Source organism: Malurus melanocephalus, unplaced genomic scaffold, assembly GCF_030028575.1.
Source record: "Malurus melanocephalus ecotype Western Australia unplaced genomic scaffold, MMel_1.1 scaffold_227, whole genome shotgun sequence".
Lineage (NCBI taxonomy): Eukaryota > Metazoa > Chordata > Aves > Passeriformes > Maluridae > Malurus > Malurus melanocephalus.
Window position 1 is genome coordinate 902,154 of NW_026623459.1, and position 17,458 is coordinate 919,611.

Sequence of the window (17,458 nt, forward strand, 5' to 3'; positions counted from 1 at the left end):
GCCATAATTTTTTTTTAATGTGAGTTGAATATTTACTGTGTATAAAGACAAGGATATTCCCAATAAATCTATATGTAATCTTCATTAGGAAGAATTAAAGATTCATAGGTAATTTGTGGTAATCATGGTATCAGCTGGTGTCTTTCCATCTAGAGATGGAGTTGATATCTATGTTGAAGCATTTAAGCCTAATGGAAMAATTAGGTCTCTCAGCATAAAACTAACTATCCTTTTCCATTTCTCACACCAAAATCAACCTTCCTTTACAATTCCTCTGCCTTTCTCTTCTTTTCTCTTGCAAAAAATATTCCTTTCAGAAGAGTCTTCATCCCATATCTCCCTCACCATGTGTTTTTCCTTTCTTTTCTAAATCCCCACATATTGTCCCTTTTAGAATCAGAAGGTTTGCATCCTTACTACAGATAGCTCGAAAGCTGGATGTTGAATACAGGACTGCTCCTTTCTAGTAAAAAAAAAAAAAAAAGTTTGAGGGGATAGAATAACCCCAARCTATGTCATACAACTGTATAGCTATCTAGAATTCAACATGTACACAAGATAGAAAAGAAATGCATACCAAAAGATATCATTAAATGTGGTTCAAAAAGAAAAACAAAACTAATAAATTCCTTCATGCAGTCTTTCACTAGGGAACACTGCAGAATGCAAAGCAGATAAAAATGCCTGCCCCACCAGGTCACACCTCCAAATCTTAACTCATGATTGTATTTCAAACAGCGATCAGCACTATGTAATTGTGATGATGACTCAAAGCTCACACATTACAAAATTATGAAATATTAGACCTAGGTAGAAAACTTTCTTTTTCTGTAAGACAACTTTCATCCTAAAGCATAAGTGCCGATGCCCTTCCAATTTWTTTTTTTTTAAGTAATTCTGTCACAACCACCAAAGCTGCTCTGTTTGCAGGCATTATTTCTACCAGAGCTTGAGGTCGTTTAGCAGTCACTGGAAAATTTGCAGTCTGCCTCCTTGGCCCTCAAAGCTGCCACAAGACAAGATGCAAAAACTTACTGCTCTCAGATTGGTCTAGACAACTTTACACACACCAGCTGGCAGTGTCTTGTCATTATTCATAAATATGGTGTAAGAAATAACTGCTTCCCAGATTTAGATGAATCCCAAATATAAATGCCCACACTTAACAGGCAAGTTGATGCTGGCTTATGTAACAGTTGGGATTTAAACCTCCTGGAAAAGCAGTGAGCCTTTTGACTGGTGACCAAGCAATTTGACTATGGGATTTCTGCACAAGTTGTAGGTTAATTGGACTTGAGGCAACTTATTACACTGCAGTGATATTTGCACTTGCTACTGGTTACTGTAATTAACCTCAGAGCCTGAAGAAAAGTCATTAGTGCAATGCAGTTGGTTTTATTTGATATTTCTCTCTGTAAAGTGCTTCATAACTCTAGGATATATACCACACACACCTTAAAGAAACAACTTCATGTGCACTCTTATTCACAAAGAATTCTTGGAGTATTAGCAAGTCAYGCTACTTGGGAGAATAAAATTAGGGAGCTTCAGAAAATATTCCCATTCTGCCACTGGAAGTGGGAATAGCAAGTGTATTTTACATCTGAACTGAATTTTAGTTTAGGAATATTTCTCCTCCTATTGTTTTCTCTGAATGGGAAAGGGAAAGCTCCAAAAGTAATTTTGAATTCTACTTATTATGGTTAACAAGATTACTTTTCTTTTTTTCCCCTCAAGCACATCCGTATTTTGGAAAGCATTCCACCTAAATCGTTCAAAGAGGCAAAAAAGTGCCTGTGGTTTGGCTCCCACTGAACTTCTCATGGATGGCTTCTGGAAGAACTAATTTATTTAGAATCTTTCATCATTACTATAATTAATATTGTACAATTTCAGGATTCTTAGAATTTTTTTTTGCTATAGTTCAATCCTATTTGATACAATGTGGAAAAAAAGTCTTGCTTAATAAATTTTTCAACTRCTTTTGAGGGAGGCAGGGGAGGAATTTGACATGGCTAACTTTCAGTATGCTACTTCAACTACAGAACATTATCTGCTAATTTTTATTTTGAAATGCAGAGGKTTTGTATGTAACAAGCTGTCTCTGGCATTAAAAAGTTTTGAAAAATTATCCAAAACTTGTTCGGTTGTGTGCTTCCATTGTAAGTCAAGTATGTGAATCCTGCAAACCAGCTGTGAAACGTTAGGAGGCCTTAGTCAGAAAATCTATTTCCTGAATTTTCAGGTGTCCTTAGCCTACCCATCTTCTGGTACAAGAGCAGGGCTCTGAAAAGCAGTCTTCACAGACTTGGCTGCATTCCCACTGTTTTACTACTGAAGTCAACAGTCAGTTTTGAAAATCTCACCTGAACCTATTTCTACTCTATTCATCACATTTTTCTCCAGGCGACACTACCATGCCAGCACACCAAGAMACCTAACTGACCTTCCTTCACTTTGCATACACAAAACACACATTTTGAGTATATTCCAAAGGCAAGATAAAGTACTTCCTGGCGATTTATCTTATGCAGATTTATCTTAAGCAGTGATCCCATAATCAGAATATGGATGACATAGGCTTTACAGTATCTGATAGTACACTCCTTTTGAACAAAGCTCAGTCCCCACAGCATTCCTTAGTGGATTGGATCTGCAACATCTTTCTTCCTCCCTCCAGGCCTCCCTACCTTCTGCCATCTCTTTTTTCCCTCCTCCTCTTGTCACTTTTAAAATTTAAAATTCATCCATTCATGTACTACATGCTGGTACCAAACACAAATGCTAGTGATCCCACAGTAGGCCTTCCACAGGGAAATGTYATTTATAATGTTGACATGAACATGAGGGATATTTTAGGTGCATTTTAATTTTGAATTAAATTCTCACCAGAATATGTCACTGGATTTTTTTCAGGCTTCCCTGGTAACTCAGAAAAGTTTTGAAAACAAGAAAAAATAATCTACTTTGCTAGTTCTTCATCRTTTGGCTTGATGGAACTGGATAGGAAGAGAATATGTTTTTTTGCATAGGAGACAAGACTGGAAGACACACTGAGTCTCTGTCTGGCACAAAATAATTTCACATTTGCCAACACCCTTCCCAGGGCCAATGTCAACCTCCATACTCTAGTTACAGTTCAGGACAAAACTTTTTAGAGAAAATGTGGTCTGACCACAGGCTTTTCCTTGTACAGAAAACAGTCCTTCCTTTCCTGGCTGAGGCTGAAAATCGGTGGTATGGAGTCTCCTGTAATGGCTACCCATGATCTGTAATACAAGCAGCACCAAAATCTGGTCAACTCCTGTGACTTAAAAAAAACTACCTTATTTGTAGTATGGAAGGAAGATCAACCCCATCTGCAAAAAACTCTGTGTTCATGAAGCCTTTGGCAGCAGATCTGTTATCACAAACTATTTTGATTGTATGTGAAAGAACAGCCCTAAGTGAAAATTATTTATTCTTTATCTATTGTGAAATGAAGAGATTAACTCTCTTAACAGTGGGTTCTCTTTTTGAAGGTGTACATCCTATTTTCATTGTCTTATTTTTACTAATGAGAGGTTTATAGCTGGTTTTAACTTAAGAATGATTGCTGGTGGTGAAATGTAGTAATTATGTGCTGYGTGACAAGAGACAAAGGTGTATAGTAGGGAACTTGCATAAAATGTGAACTTAATCTTCCACATATGAAAAGGAATACTTTTTAAGYTGGCAGATCTTCAACTCTGAGTAATAAGACCTGTTTCTTTTTCTGCATAGAACAAGAATGGGTTAAGAAAGCAGAAACTAAAATATCTCTGTTTTCTCCTCTCTCTTGTTCACAAATTATAGTATTACGGGACTACAGGAATTTGAAATGCCATGATTTGAGAAGTTATGTGAAGCAAAAGAAGGGTCCTCTGACAATAACAAAGCCCTCAGATTGGAAAATGAGTTCATAATCAGTTCATACTGAAAACCTTTGAGACCACAATATCCATCATATTAATTTAATTTAGAACCAAAACAGAAATCCTAGGTAAAAAGACCAAAAGGCATTATGGGCATGAAAGTTTAACTAAAATTGCATTCTGTTTTTATAAAAGAAGGAGGAGGAAGAGAGAGAAAAGGAGCAGCAGCAAGTAGTGGGCAAGTCAATAGTGTTTGTACTGTTTCTGCATGACTGCATTTTCTCATGCAAGAGGTACTTCTGAACTACAATGGGACTGTGGTAAACCATCTGCTTAGAGATTAAGGGTCCATCAACACTGAATGTTCAGTTCGACATAAACTGGTCATTTGTTTAACTCTGCATTTGCCACTGTCCCCCAAAGCCACTCAACAAATATCACTTTTTTAATCCTATGAATAAATAGGAAATGTATTTTTACATGGTCCTGCAATAACAGTGATTATATATAACAGTAGCTATAAATTTCAATGTAAATTACAATCAATCTGAAAATTTTAGGTCCAGTAACCAGACTGCAGCTGCAGAATTGAAAGGCCAGTTGATGACTGTCAATAGACAYCTGAAGCATACAAACAGTAAAAGCATGGGGCACATCATAAAATACAGTGCAAACAAGCTGTGAGTCTAAAAAGAAATCAAAAGTTGAATATYTAGTCTAAAATTCAGGAGACTCTTCATATTGATGGGACATTTAGCACTGTTCATATTTTCCCAAAGGATTGACATAACACATCCTTTGCCAAACTACACTAGGTTTGTAAAGRTAGGTGTGTGTGAGATGCATGTTTCAGTGAGACATCTGATGAGAAGAGAGTTAGGTATGGAAAGTGTTGGTCTCATTTACTGTTTACTATTGCAATCACATGGGTTAAAACATGTAAATAATGCATCTTCTACATATCTAAAATCTACTATATAAAAAACATAMCATTCTTTGATAAAACACACAATGTGCTACTTTGTAACACACATACATCACTACAGSAATAAAAAGAGGCACATTTCAGCCTAAAGGAGACCAAAAAAGGAAAAATCATACAGATTTTACTGTTCATGTCTCACTAAAACACATCTTGCCTTCTGCTTTGAGCTTTCTCGACTTGCCCTTTTCCATTTAAGCTGCACCTATGAGTAGCACAGTGCAGCTCGGAAAGTAGGAGCAAAGCACAATTACAAACTTTCCTGCAGCCGCGAGAGCTCTTATTCAGCAAACTGCTTGCTCACTAAAGACAAAGTATGCAAACTCCTGCTAAAAGGCAAAAGAAAACCACTAATTGGCTGAGCTTAGAAAGCAACTTCCCCTATGGGCAGGTTATTTTCTAACTGACAATTAATGTGTTTCTTGCACGTTCCACCAGCTGCTATCAGACACAGAACGCTGCACCAGGAGCTGAGTACATGATCCTGGACCACTGAATCCCATCTGATACGATAAAATTCCTGTGGTCATACACAGCTCTGTTGTAGTGTTTTGTACACTTCCACACAGAATTTGTGATCTTTCTTTACGGGATCCTCTGATAGCAAGCCATTCCTGCCTGCCCTGGGCAATAAAGCAGGCACTGGCTGTCCATGAGCTCTGAGAAAGTACTTCAGGATGCCCTGCAGAGGGAATGCCTTCCTGAAATGGTTCATGATCTGTCAGCTGTCTGCCTCCTTCCCCAAATGAGTCAAGAAAAGCAGGAGTTAGTGAAAGCAGCTAAAGAACGCAGCATCCTGTACCCAGAAAATTGTTTTATCTGTTTCAGATACACTGTATACTTACTTATTAGTTGACTCCTACTTAAAAYGTTCACATAGGGAAAGTATTTCTCATCTTATCAGAAATGCAAGGCAAGAAGAAAACCCTCAACTATTATGTTTTACAAAAATATTCCTCTTTTGGGCATAAAAATTTTAAAGATATGTGTCAGCACTGCTCCTCTGTAGGAGTAGATGTATCAAAAAACAGATTATTACAAGGAGTTAATAAGTTGAGGCCCAAAACCTCCTGCCCACAAGTGAGTATAATAAAATCGGAGAAACAGAGMTGACAGTAGCTCTATCTCATAAATTCACCATGCCTGTCACAAGACAGATGACTAGCCATGATTAGCAAATGCACCAGTGTTTTTGTTTGCATTTTAACCTCACTGAATGATGCTGACACTGAGCAGAGTGTTTATCTAGCAAGACAAGATAGTCACAAGTTCCTAGAGTTACTACCTCTTCCTTGTTCTCACTACTTGCTACACCCTCTGCTGGCACCAAGCCCTGAAATAGTCCATAAACTCCTTAGGGCAGATATGATGTCTGTGTTGGTTTTGCACAGTGCCCAGTGTGATTAAATTTTGATCCCAACTGTCATTTCTAGAGAGTTTTCAAATACAGAGGAAGTAGGGTGGCTAGGGAGGAGATTTGAGAAACTACATTGCTTTTATCAAGTGCCATCAAGATTTTGTTCACATTTTTTCTTGACCCCAGACTTATTTCATTTAATAGAAAACTAAAGTTTAAAATATTAATAGAAAYCATTTCAAATCTTTATTAAATATTCAAGAGAAATCACAGGTGCACATTCCTCATGCTTTTGCTACCCTCTCACCCTTGCAGAYGTTTTCTATCCATACAGCTCCTTCAGCAGAGATGAAAATAACACATTTTTAATTTTTCCACTTGTGTAAGTTTTCCTTACATGAGAAAAACAAGCAAACAAGAAAACCCTAACCTTTTTTAATAACTTAAAATTTTCTTACGGGCAATGAAAGATCCTTGAGCATGTGACAAAGCCTAGTGCTTTCCAGCTGACATTACTACATTTGCTTTATTTTCTAAACTGTCCAAGCAATCAAAATAATATTCAGCAAGTTTTATTTTGTGTATACGTCTGATCATTCAATCTCAGTCTCCCGTGAATCCATTTTCTGATGAATATATCATCTAGATAGAAGGCAGAGAAGCCTAAAGTTTGTMTGGGGCAAGCATTTTTGCTGTCCTTTGTGATTAACAGTGAACTGGCTGACTCCTAGGCATCCCAGAGATAACTGTTCAACATTAAAGACAGAGTATCCCAGTCACAAAATACTGTAAGAAGTTCATATTTCATGCTGGTTTTATTTCAGGTTGCATGGCTGCACACTAACACAACATTTGTGCCTCGGTGTAAAGGATGTGCTCCCAACTGCAACAGAAACATTTTTTCTTAGCATTCAAGTTCATAAAAACTAATAAAAAATTTTTTTAAAGCAAAGTATCAACAGAATTAGTAATTGCAACTACCATGGCACTTCAAAGAAAATCCTCAGATGATGTATGGGAATTATGCAGTTCTTATAGTGCAGCATCAGATAGTTCCAGGTTGTCACCTTGTGTGACTGTGACAAGACGTAAGATTTAAGCATTAATACTTAAATGTATCCCACACTGGATGCAATTCAAAAATCAGATCTACAGAAGAACAAGTARATGGCTTGCTGGTGGAAAGAGACAGTTGTTTGATTTGCTGCCAAGGACAACCAAGGAGAATCCCCAGGCAGAATGCCATTTCAGGACTGCATCTCAAGAACAGAGGGCCTTTGATGTATGGGGTCCCATTAAGTTTTACAGATACTGGGTTGAATTCCTAAAAATCTCTTCCTTTGGATGAGACCTAAAATTATCCAAAACAGTATGTTCTTGAGGAGTTCAGTTTGTTAAACTTCATATGGTGGTCTGCTTCCATGCATTTTGTGTAGTTCTTTATTTTCCACCGAGTTCATGTAACACAGCATGGGTTACTGAAAAAAAGTCATCTCCCACTCTCCAGCTCAGTGACCAAGAACATTGGTGGTTAAAAGCTACTTTTGACTTATTTATGAACCATCACAGATTTTGCCAAAGAAGAAAAATGTTGTGAATTAATTGAATTTGACTGGTGGGCCAGCTGATGGACAGCAGTAYGATACAGCTTCTTTTCTGTCACACACAGAAGACTTTCCACCCATCGTTAGGTGGTCACATAAGCAAAAAATATTACCCAAGGATTCAAAGGTATACTAAGTTAGTTTGCCAGTGACACTAAATTGGAGGAACCCTTGACTCCCCTGAGGGCAGAAGGGCCCTGCAGAGAGACTCGACAAATTAGAGGGCTGTGCAATCATCAACTCTATGAAGCTTAAAGAAGACAAGTGTAGGATTCTGAACCCGGGACAGGGCAACTATGGCTGTGTGTAAGACTGGGGAAGGAGAGCKGGAAAGCAGYACTGCAGAAAGGGACCTGAGGGTGCTGATTGACAGCAGCTCAGAATATGTGCCCAGGTGGCCAAGAAGGCCAAGGGCATCCTGGCCTGTGTCAGCAACAGTGTGGCCACCAGAACCAGACAAGTCATTCTTCCCCTGTACCTGGCCTAGGTGAGGCCACACCTTGAGTTCTGTGTCCAGCACTGGTCCTCATAATTTAGGAAAGATGTTGAGATGTTGAAGCATGTCCAGAGAAGGGCAACAATGGCGGAGAAGAGTCTGGAGCACAAATCCTATGAGAAGTGGCTGAGGAAGTGGGGGCAGCTTTGGGTGCCACAATATCATAGAGATATAAAGCTATTGGAGAGCATCCAAATAAAGGCCATGGAGGGTGAAGGGTCTGGAGGGGAAGCCATGTGAAGTCACTCAGTTTGTCACCCTGGAGGAGGAAGRACACACCTCATTGCAGTTGACAACTTCCTTGTGAGGGGAAGCGGAGGGACAGGCACTCTCTTGTGGGTGGTGACAAGACTGAAGGAAAAAGCATGAAGGTGTGTGAAGAGAGGCTGGATATTAGAAAAAACTTCTCARCCAAAGAGTGATTGGGCACTGGAACAGGCTCCCCAGGGCAGTGGTCACAGCAGCAGCCTGCCAGAGTTCAAGAAGCATTTGGACAATGCTGTCAGGCTCATGGTGTGACTCTTGGAGTTGTTCTGTGCAGGGAAAGAACTCAAAGATTGCCGTAGGTCCCTTCCAACTCAGGATGATATTATGATTCTGACTTTGTATCTAATGTTTCTGCTGTAGCCTGTGTGATCTGTGAGAGAAGTCCTTYTACGATTCACTTTTGAAACACAAGAAAACAGAAAATGCACAAGGCCAGAAGGATTACAGAGGGAGCATGATAAAAAATAATCAGTGTTCATCTTCATAAATCACAGGTGTTTTTCTTGAGAACAAAATTAATGTTACTTTATTATTTTTGCACATCCTGGAGAGCCCATACRATCCATATGATGCACATTTCTCTTCCTACTAAACCTCACAAAAATTTTTGGACTCTGTTTAGTGAATGAGGATGTATTTTCATATAGTGTCATTGTTTTACTACTTCCCATGTTTATTTGGACAGATTCATAGCACTGGGTAGGAAATGTATTGGTTGGCAACTTCARTTTTGGAAGAGAAAGTAAACACATGGTGATTAGCAAACAGTGAACTCTACTGTGTTTAATTTTGGCTTAACAAAAACTAGAAACACATACAGACAAATACATGAACCAAGGACCCTTTTCTATTTTGTTCCAAACAGGAGCATTTGTCCGTACGTTGTTTCCTAACCCTTCTTTGGAGAATTTCCAAGCTCATACTTTTTTGCCTTTTCTTTAAATGTGCTCACTARCACCAACTGCACATGCCAATAAGGCTCTACTTAAGAAAAGAATGATAGGTCATCAATAAACAATTTGCCTCTGAGATGCAATCACTAATCCAACAAATTAAACACAGTTTAAAAAAAAATTTAAAAAAGTAAAAATAATTTTAAAAATTATGTTGAGTGCTTTTAAATGAAAGGTAACGAGTAATTTATAAAAGAGCCCAGAAAAAAATATTGGAATGAGTCTCAACAAATTTCAAAGCTAAAGATAAATACACAACAACYATGTAAGTTTTCAATTGTCATTGTTTTTCTTTAGTTCTTCCATTGTTGCTTTTACTCCTTTATTGAGTTACCTGCCCTGGAAGTTGGGAGGTTTTAAGGCATTTAGTCTTGTTACATCCAAAAGCACTGTATTTTCTGAGATACGACACACACCTTTAAGTGGAGTTAATTGTTCAGAGCAGAAAAAYAGGAGCATGAAGTCATACAGTCTATTTTCAGAGCAAACATTGGATTCCCAGCATCACTTCAGGCAAGAAAATACTTTTTGTCTGTGCTTTTGCTGTTTCAATGTTTCTCATATTGAAAAGAGAGTCGGTCATATTTTACCTAGACCTGTAAAACAGCCTCAGAAATAGTGCAAGTAGACAGTTCTCTTAGAATTCCTTATCTCATCTCCCTTGCCACGCTTTTCGAACTACTTGGCAAGTGTTTTTCCTGAAGTCAATAACCTCAGAGCCACAGGTGTGCAATGCAATGCACAGCAAARTGTTTTACACGCTTGCCACATATGATGGACAAAGCAATCACTGAGCAACTTTCCATACTCYATAAAGATGAAAAGCATTTCCTTCCACCAAGCCCTGCAGCCGAGGGCCGCATCCGCCAGAGCCATTCGGCTGATTTCAAACAAAGGTAGGAAATGGCTGTATCCTAATGCTTCATTGTGGTCCCATGAGTCAGTGCTTTGGAACTCGGTACCTATTCTTCACTCTTTTACCAGAAGAAGGAAAGGAAAAAAAAAAAAAAACCAACAGAAAAAAAAAGCCCACCCAGAAAAGCAGCAGATAAACAGAAACAGCGAGGCTGTTCAGATAAACGCTTTGCTCAAGAGAGTTCTCCTGGTCCATAACTTTTCTTTTCAATTCCTAATCTCCAGCTCTGCAATAACATTTACTCATCAGCAAGAAATCACTCATGGTGAACAGTTTTTTCTACTGCTATGATTGTCCAGCACTGAACTGACCTGCCAAAGCCACATTGTCGGGGAGAAAGAAAGAAAGTAAGTGTGGAGGATGAGAAGGTGACTCAGTAACCCTCCTGAGTGGAAAACCACTCTTGCAAACACAAACATAGGAAGGTTATTCACAATAGGAACTAAGGTAGCCAAGCCACAAGAAGTACATTTTCGCTTACCTATYAGCATATATTTTTCAGGGTTAACAGATACCTTTTACAGAAAGCATAAGCATGAAGGAACAATGGAAGTGTTGCCAAAACCACATCACACAGCACTGACCCTGCTATTCTTACTAGCCTACAAAACTGTTTATGATGTGGATGACCAGATTAACATTACAAGAGCTGTGGTACTGCATGCTGATACGGTATGCTACTGAGCAAACATCCCAGCTTTTTAAAAAGCTCCTACAAAAAAAAAAAAAAAAATTGAAAAGTTTGTTGTTGTTTTATATCACCAGAAATCATGTTATCCACCACAGATGTGCACTCTAAGGTAAGCAGTGACAAAGCCTTAACATTGATATTAAAAATACTCCGTATTTCACTAGCTCGGTATCTCAGAAATGCCTCAAGCTGAGTATAACAGACCTCTCCAGTTACAAACATTCCCAGCTAACATAATTTTATCTTCTCAACGGTACCTATGGTGAGCACAAGATCCTGCACAATCATTATGTACCACCATCAGATACAGAACATTTACCTCAGTTATCTCAGATATAAGAGTTATCTGTAAATCTCCATTTACAGTTCAAATGGAGACCCCAGTTACAAGATCTGTTACAAAACAACATTCAAAATCAAAAAAGGAAAGGACTAAAAGAGAAAAAAAGAGTTGGGCTTAAACTCATTATACCCTTTTTAACATTACTGAAAGGTGTTACTGTATATTTTACAACTTGAGAACTTAGAGAGTAGACTTAATGGTGTTTTAAATGACCATTTCCAAATGTAAAAATAATGCAATTGCTTTTCTATTGAAGAGATAAAATTTAAGCCTACAAATGTATGAATATTTTGTGGGTTGATGTAATATACTTTTTGAGATTTCARTAATAGTCACTAAGTTTTAGAGGTTTTGCATTTTGTGAAAAAGAAAGCTCAGGTTCTCCCAGTACAAAGCAGAAGACTAAACTCATGTTTTTCTTAGAAATTCTTGATCTAACCATTGTTAAGGTTCATCATTACATATCCTGACATAATTGTCTTCTTGCTCATTTGAAAGATAAAAGTAATGCCCCCTTTGTTTGTCTTTTTTTCTTTTTTTTTCTTTTTTGTGAATAAATAACAATAAAATTCTATACATGTCTTTAGCCTATTTTTGGGACTCAAGCTGACCACATTACCAAAACTGTATGGAGTGCATAACGTCATATAACAAGGAGTAATCTGCACAAAATTCCCTCATACTTTGCCAACATATCAATAGTCAGAACTGTTTACAGAGGTACAAAAACCATGGAGAGCACAGTTTATAAAACAAAAAAGGAAATGTACTCTGTGCAACAGGAAAGTTAAAAGTAAAAYACAGTAACAGCACTATCTTGTTAGAAACACTTGGCAGCATGTCTAAAGCATCGTGGTCAAAGGCATGATGCAGTATGTGCTGTGTTCCAGTCATAAGCATTCCCAAACTGCAAACCTCTCTAGCCATCATCACCACTTCATTTGGCAGTGGCTCCAAAAACTCAGTTCATCTAGTCTAAATTTACTCCACATGAAATAGACACAAACTAAGTAGGTCCGTGTTTTGTTCATTAAAAAAAAAAAAAAAAGGAATATTGGCACACAGCAATATAACATATAGCTGGGCAGCTACAAAGACAGTTACATTGTATCATGAAAGCCTGCTTCTACATCATGTCCACATCCTGTTTTCATTTTAAATTTTCAGTGACACTTCTCTTTATTTGTCTTTCTTTCTAAGTTCTTCCAGTTTCTCAGCCCTACGCTTTTTTTTCCATGCTGCTGCTGCTGCTGCACTGGACACAGAACCAATGTGTTCAAAACAGATAACAAGCAGTGTTTTGAGTGGATAAAAAGGCAAAAGGACACAAAAAAAAAAGGACTGACATCTCTTTGATTAGGAGCTGAGCTACAAAAACTTTGAAGGCTGTATTCCGCTTTCCTAAGAGTTASCACCAAAATTATTTTCTCAGATTCTCTAAAATAGCCCACCAAAGGAAATTAATGCATTCAGCCACACTGAATTAACATTACTGCCTGCTGTATTTCTTAAAATGAACATGCATAAACTGAAAGGCGTCTTTTAAAGCAGCTTTGGGTATTGAGAGATTTGCTGTGCAGCATACTTTGTCATTAGTGTGTCCCTACTCAGAAGAGTAAGGACAACAAAGAGTCTCAGACTGGTGCATACCAGAGACTGTGTAGAAGACAGAAGTCAATCTATCTGAAAGCAGGAGTGTGAAGGTAAACAAAAATATTTCTTTTTATGTTTCTATTTTTCAAACTTCCTTGAAGACAACAGAGGCATTTTTTTTAAATTATCTATTAAGAGCTCTTTCAGTATACTGAGTAGATGGTTGTTCCTCTTCAGTTCTTTCTGATGAGTTTTTTTAGACAGGAAAARTAAGAATGGAGGACTATATTCCCAAAACCTATGACTCTGAAAGGCTTCATGCATGAAATTGCAACACAAGCACCTAGCCACAATCTAGGACAAAACATGACAAAAAAGAGGAAAACAGAAGAAGCACCATTTTGTTTTCTTATTTCAGGGAAGGATTGAGACATAAGCTACTTACTTAGAAGTTACAGAATAAATACTAGACTTCTTCAAAAAGAAGGAAAAAAGTGTTATAATTAGCCTGTGTAAGTACCTTAATAGAGAGAAAATAACAGGTCATAAAGAGGTYGTCAATTTTACAAGAATGGCAGAGCAAGAACTATACAGCGATGCTAAACAACCCCAATTTAGCATCAGTTAGMAGGACAAAGCATTGGAACAAGCTACCAAGCTAACACATTTTAAGACATGTTTTTTTATCTCAGATGACTCATTTATTTCATGTATCCAAACTTTGAAAACAAAATTTCTGCATATGATAAGTGTCTGCTCTTTATTAAAGTAATTAGAGGTGCGATTTGAGCTGACGAYTCAAGCATTCCTGTTGCCTATATTCTGCCTCTTTCAAGAGATGTGACCCTGACTAAGTAACTTTGCACTTCTACCTTAATTTCTTCATCTGTAAAATGAAGATAACACCACTTATTTACATATCTCAGTGCATGACGTGAATAGCTAATGTTTTCAACTGCCATAAAGTGGAAAAGCCAACTTTAAACCTAGTTTGATTAACAGAACCATACATACCATGTGCAAATTAATACAAATAAAATTCCTTCACAGATTTCTTGCAAAGATCAATAATAATTATACCAACCAGGGGGTCACATTTTAATAGCTTAAGGGTTGCTCTGTCATACTGATGAATGCCACAGAAATATCAAYGTAGCTTCTAAAAAATTACTGAGAGTAGCCCCTCTGAAAACAATGTGCTGTGGAGTTGAGGAACAAACTCACTCCCACTTCTGCGTAAACTCTGTGGCTGTCATGAGCCTTTCTCCTGTTCTATACATCAGATATGTCTACTTGTAGGGAAAAAAAAGACTATGATGAAAGCCAAGTTTTAATTTAGAATTTAATAAAAATTGATTAAGCATCACAGAGCACAAACAAAGCTGCTCCATAAATCTCTCAGCTCTTTTTATGCAGGAATGAAAGAAAACACTGTCTGCTGAAGCAGATGACAGATGCTGGCTTAAAGATAAGTACTATTTATACTTCTGTACCAGATTTCTTCTTATGCATATCTTATCATGCATGGATATACAATCAACAAAGCAATTATTCTCTATCAGTCAAAGACCTTACAACATACTTTTACTTCATGGGAATTTATTTTATGCAGTTCATTGTTCAATAAAAAATGGAGAAAAAAAAGTTTCAATAAAATGTTTAAATTATATCTAAAATACTCTTTCCCACTGAAGTGCTGAAATAGAGCAGTTGAAAGGTCTATAAAATATCATATTTAGAAATGCACTGAGGCTTTGCAAATCACTGAGGAATATCTCAAATACCTGCAAATATATAATATTTGTTATTTATAACGGTTAATACCGTTAACTGTTGCAAATGATTTCTCCTCAGACTGGTGTAACAGGCTTTTCCATCCCTGCAAAATGTACAGCATCTGAACAACTACAATCCATGGTAGTATGTTTTAGCACTATCATGGGTATGAACAGATATATTTGATAAAAACTGTATTTCCATTAGCAAAATTAAATATTATTTCAATGTTGCAATGCCTTTTCTTCCCTATCCCCCCACAAACACTGATATTCAGTATTAGCCCACTGAAACATTATATTTTTCTGGTTTAATAGTCTAAAAGAAAAGAGAGAAAAGGATAAAATTTTCTAAATGGCTGAAAAAACCTTCCTACAATGACCTCCTGTAATTTGTCTAAGACCAGATTTTGAGAAATGCAGACATAGAGAGCATGCTTCTGCCATGATATACAGGCACCACTCTCCTAGCCACAAAAAAATTGTTCTGAGAGAATTCAAGTGACAATTCATYGAAATTACACTGGCAAAGACATTAACTTGTAGACATTTTTTTTAATTGAATAAAGTTATGTTTTGAGAATCAGAAATCTATAACTAGAATAGGTTTCATAAACTAGCACTTATGGTGCAATATTTAATCAATTTCTCCTTTTTGAATTATGCAGAAACACACTACAGGACCATAYCAATTAGAGGATGATAAGTCTTCAGGACTTTCTAGAATACTATCRTTCCCCATAAAGATAGACCACAGAGGAAAGAGTTTATCCGAGTAAGTAAGAAATCCTCTCTTCAAATCTGGCTACTAATATCCATCAAAAGTATCTTGACAACCTGTAGTTTKATTAAGACTGAAGTAAATAAAAAGCCTTAGTGCACGTGTGTCTTACCTCTGTATGAACAGTCTGCTTTTTCATTCATAATGAATGACACTTACAAAGACTGACTATAACATTAATGGGATYTAAACAGTTTTCCATTCTTCACTTTAATTAAAAATGCTGTCACTAAAATTTTTTTGTCATGCCTGGACCCTTCAAAGTGAAGAGGTGCTCATGATAGAAAAGCAATTAAAGATGACAAGCGCCAGAGAAACAAATGCAGGCATCTTCAGAGGAGATTTCTGTTTGCATTCTTGGTGTATTTTCACTCATGAACGAGGAAACTGTGTCTCATTGGTATGCTGCAAGGAATAAAAATGTATAGTGCCAGGTGAAAGAGCTAAGGTATCTCCTAATAGCAATGGGTCCAATTTATCATGGGGTTTCACAACACCTTATCYCTTAGTCAGCAGCTGAAAGAAGTTATTTACAATGACTGGTCAGTTCACTGATCAGCCATGGTCTGCCAGGCAGACATAAACCAAACCAAAAGACCTAAACCAAAGAGGCTTAAGAATAAGGTTATTTAAAGTTTTAGAAAATAAGAGGAGAAATACTTCTGAAAGAAGCGCTAAAATACATTCATTTTAAGTGGTCTAAAAGTAGTGAGATTGTCCCCAAATTTCCACCCCCTAGCTGTGCTGTTCTTCTTCTTCTTCAATGTTGTATAAATCAGTGGAGTCCAAGTATTACATTCATAGCAGAGGATAGGAAAGTGAAGCATGGGATTTTCAAAAATATTTAAATGGAAACCATCCAAAGGTATCCTCAGAATGTCATTTTATCTTTGAATTTCTCTGCCTGCCATTTTCTTAAGAGATAGGAAAAYAATTATCAAATGCAGCCAATCTGAAGAACCAGCTAACTTGCAAAGGTGTGCCAGCTAACACTACATACAGATTCAACGCTGTGTCTGCACATGTAACAGACTAAATACTAAGACACAGCATAATAAACTTTTATGTTTCCCATMATTGTCAGGGAGGGAAATGTCATAAAAACTTCCTCTGATTTCAGAATGATTTGGATTAACTCCTCTGAATCATGATAGTAACACAGGAAACTCTCTTTTTCAGAAATTTATCTAAAAAGTCAGTGGTTTGTTTTATGTTATTATTGACTCCAAGACAAATGTGTCTTGGAAAATATATCACTCTCCAGAAAAATATTACAGAAAATACCTTCTGTAAAAATATCTATTCTACAGACTTTATTTTAGCACTTCCTATCTTTTTTGTGGGACACTACTCTAACTGTACTTCCACCAACTCACCTGATAAACAGGCTTCTTGTTAATATAACCTTTCTTGTTTATAATGTGACTTATTCATTACACTTCTGATAGCCAGCAGTCAGTCTCCTGTTTATGACAGACAGACAGAAAATCAAAAACTATTTACACACATAACTCTCCCTCTACCCTGAATATCCCACTTTTATTTTCATAGAAGACACATCAAAAGTTTTCTTGAAAGAAATGTACATGTCTGTCATAATAAACACTAAATGTTCTGAGCCTTTCAAAGAGCTGMCTTTTCTTTTGTCTATCTTTTCTCCAGGGATTTCTGCAGTGTAGGAACTTAGCAATGCTGAGTAACTAGCAGAATGTTACATTTCACAAAAACATAAAAGAAAAACAAATCTATCAACATTTCTCTGAAAATTGGCAAGAAAGGTGCTGGCGAAGAAAAAAAAAAAAAAAAA

The 17,458-nt window shown here is 37.1% G+C and overlaps 1 protein-coding gene across 7 annotated transcripts in view; it reads right to left on the reverse strand.

Annotated features, from left to right (window-relative positions):
• Nucleotides 1-17,458, reverse strand: part of NFIB (nuclear factor I B) — a 164,493-nt gene that overhangs the window by 93,299 nt on the left and 53,736 nt on the right. The window lies entirely within an intron of this gene.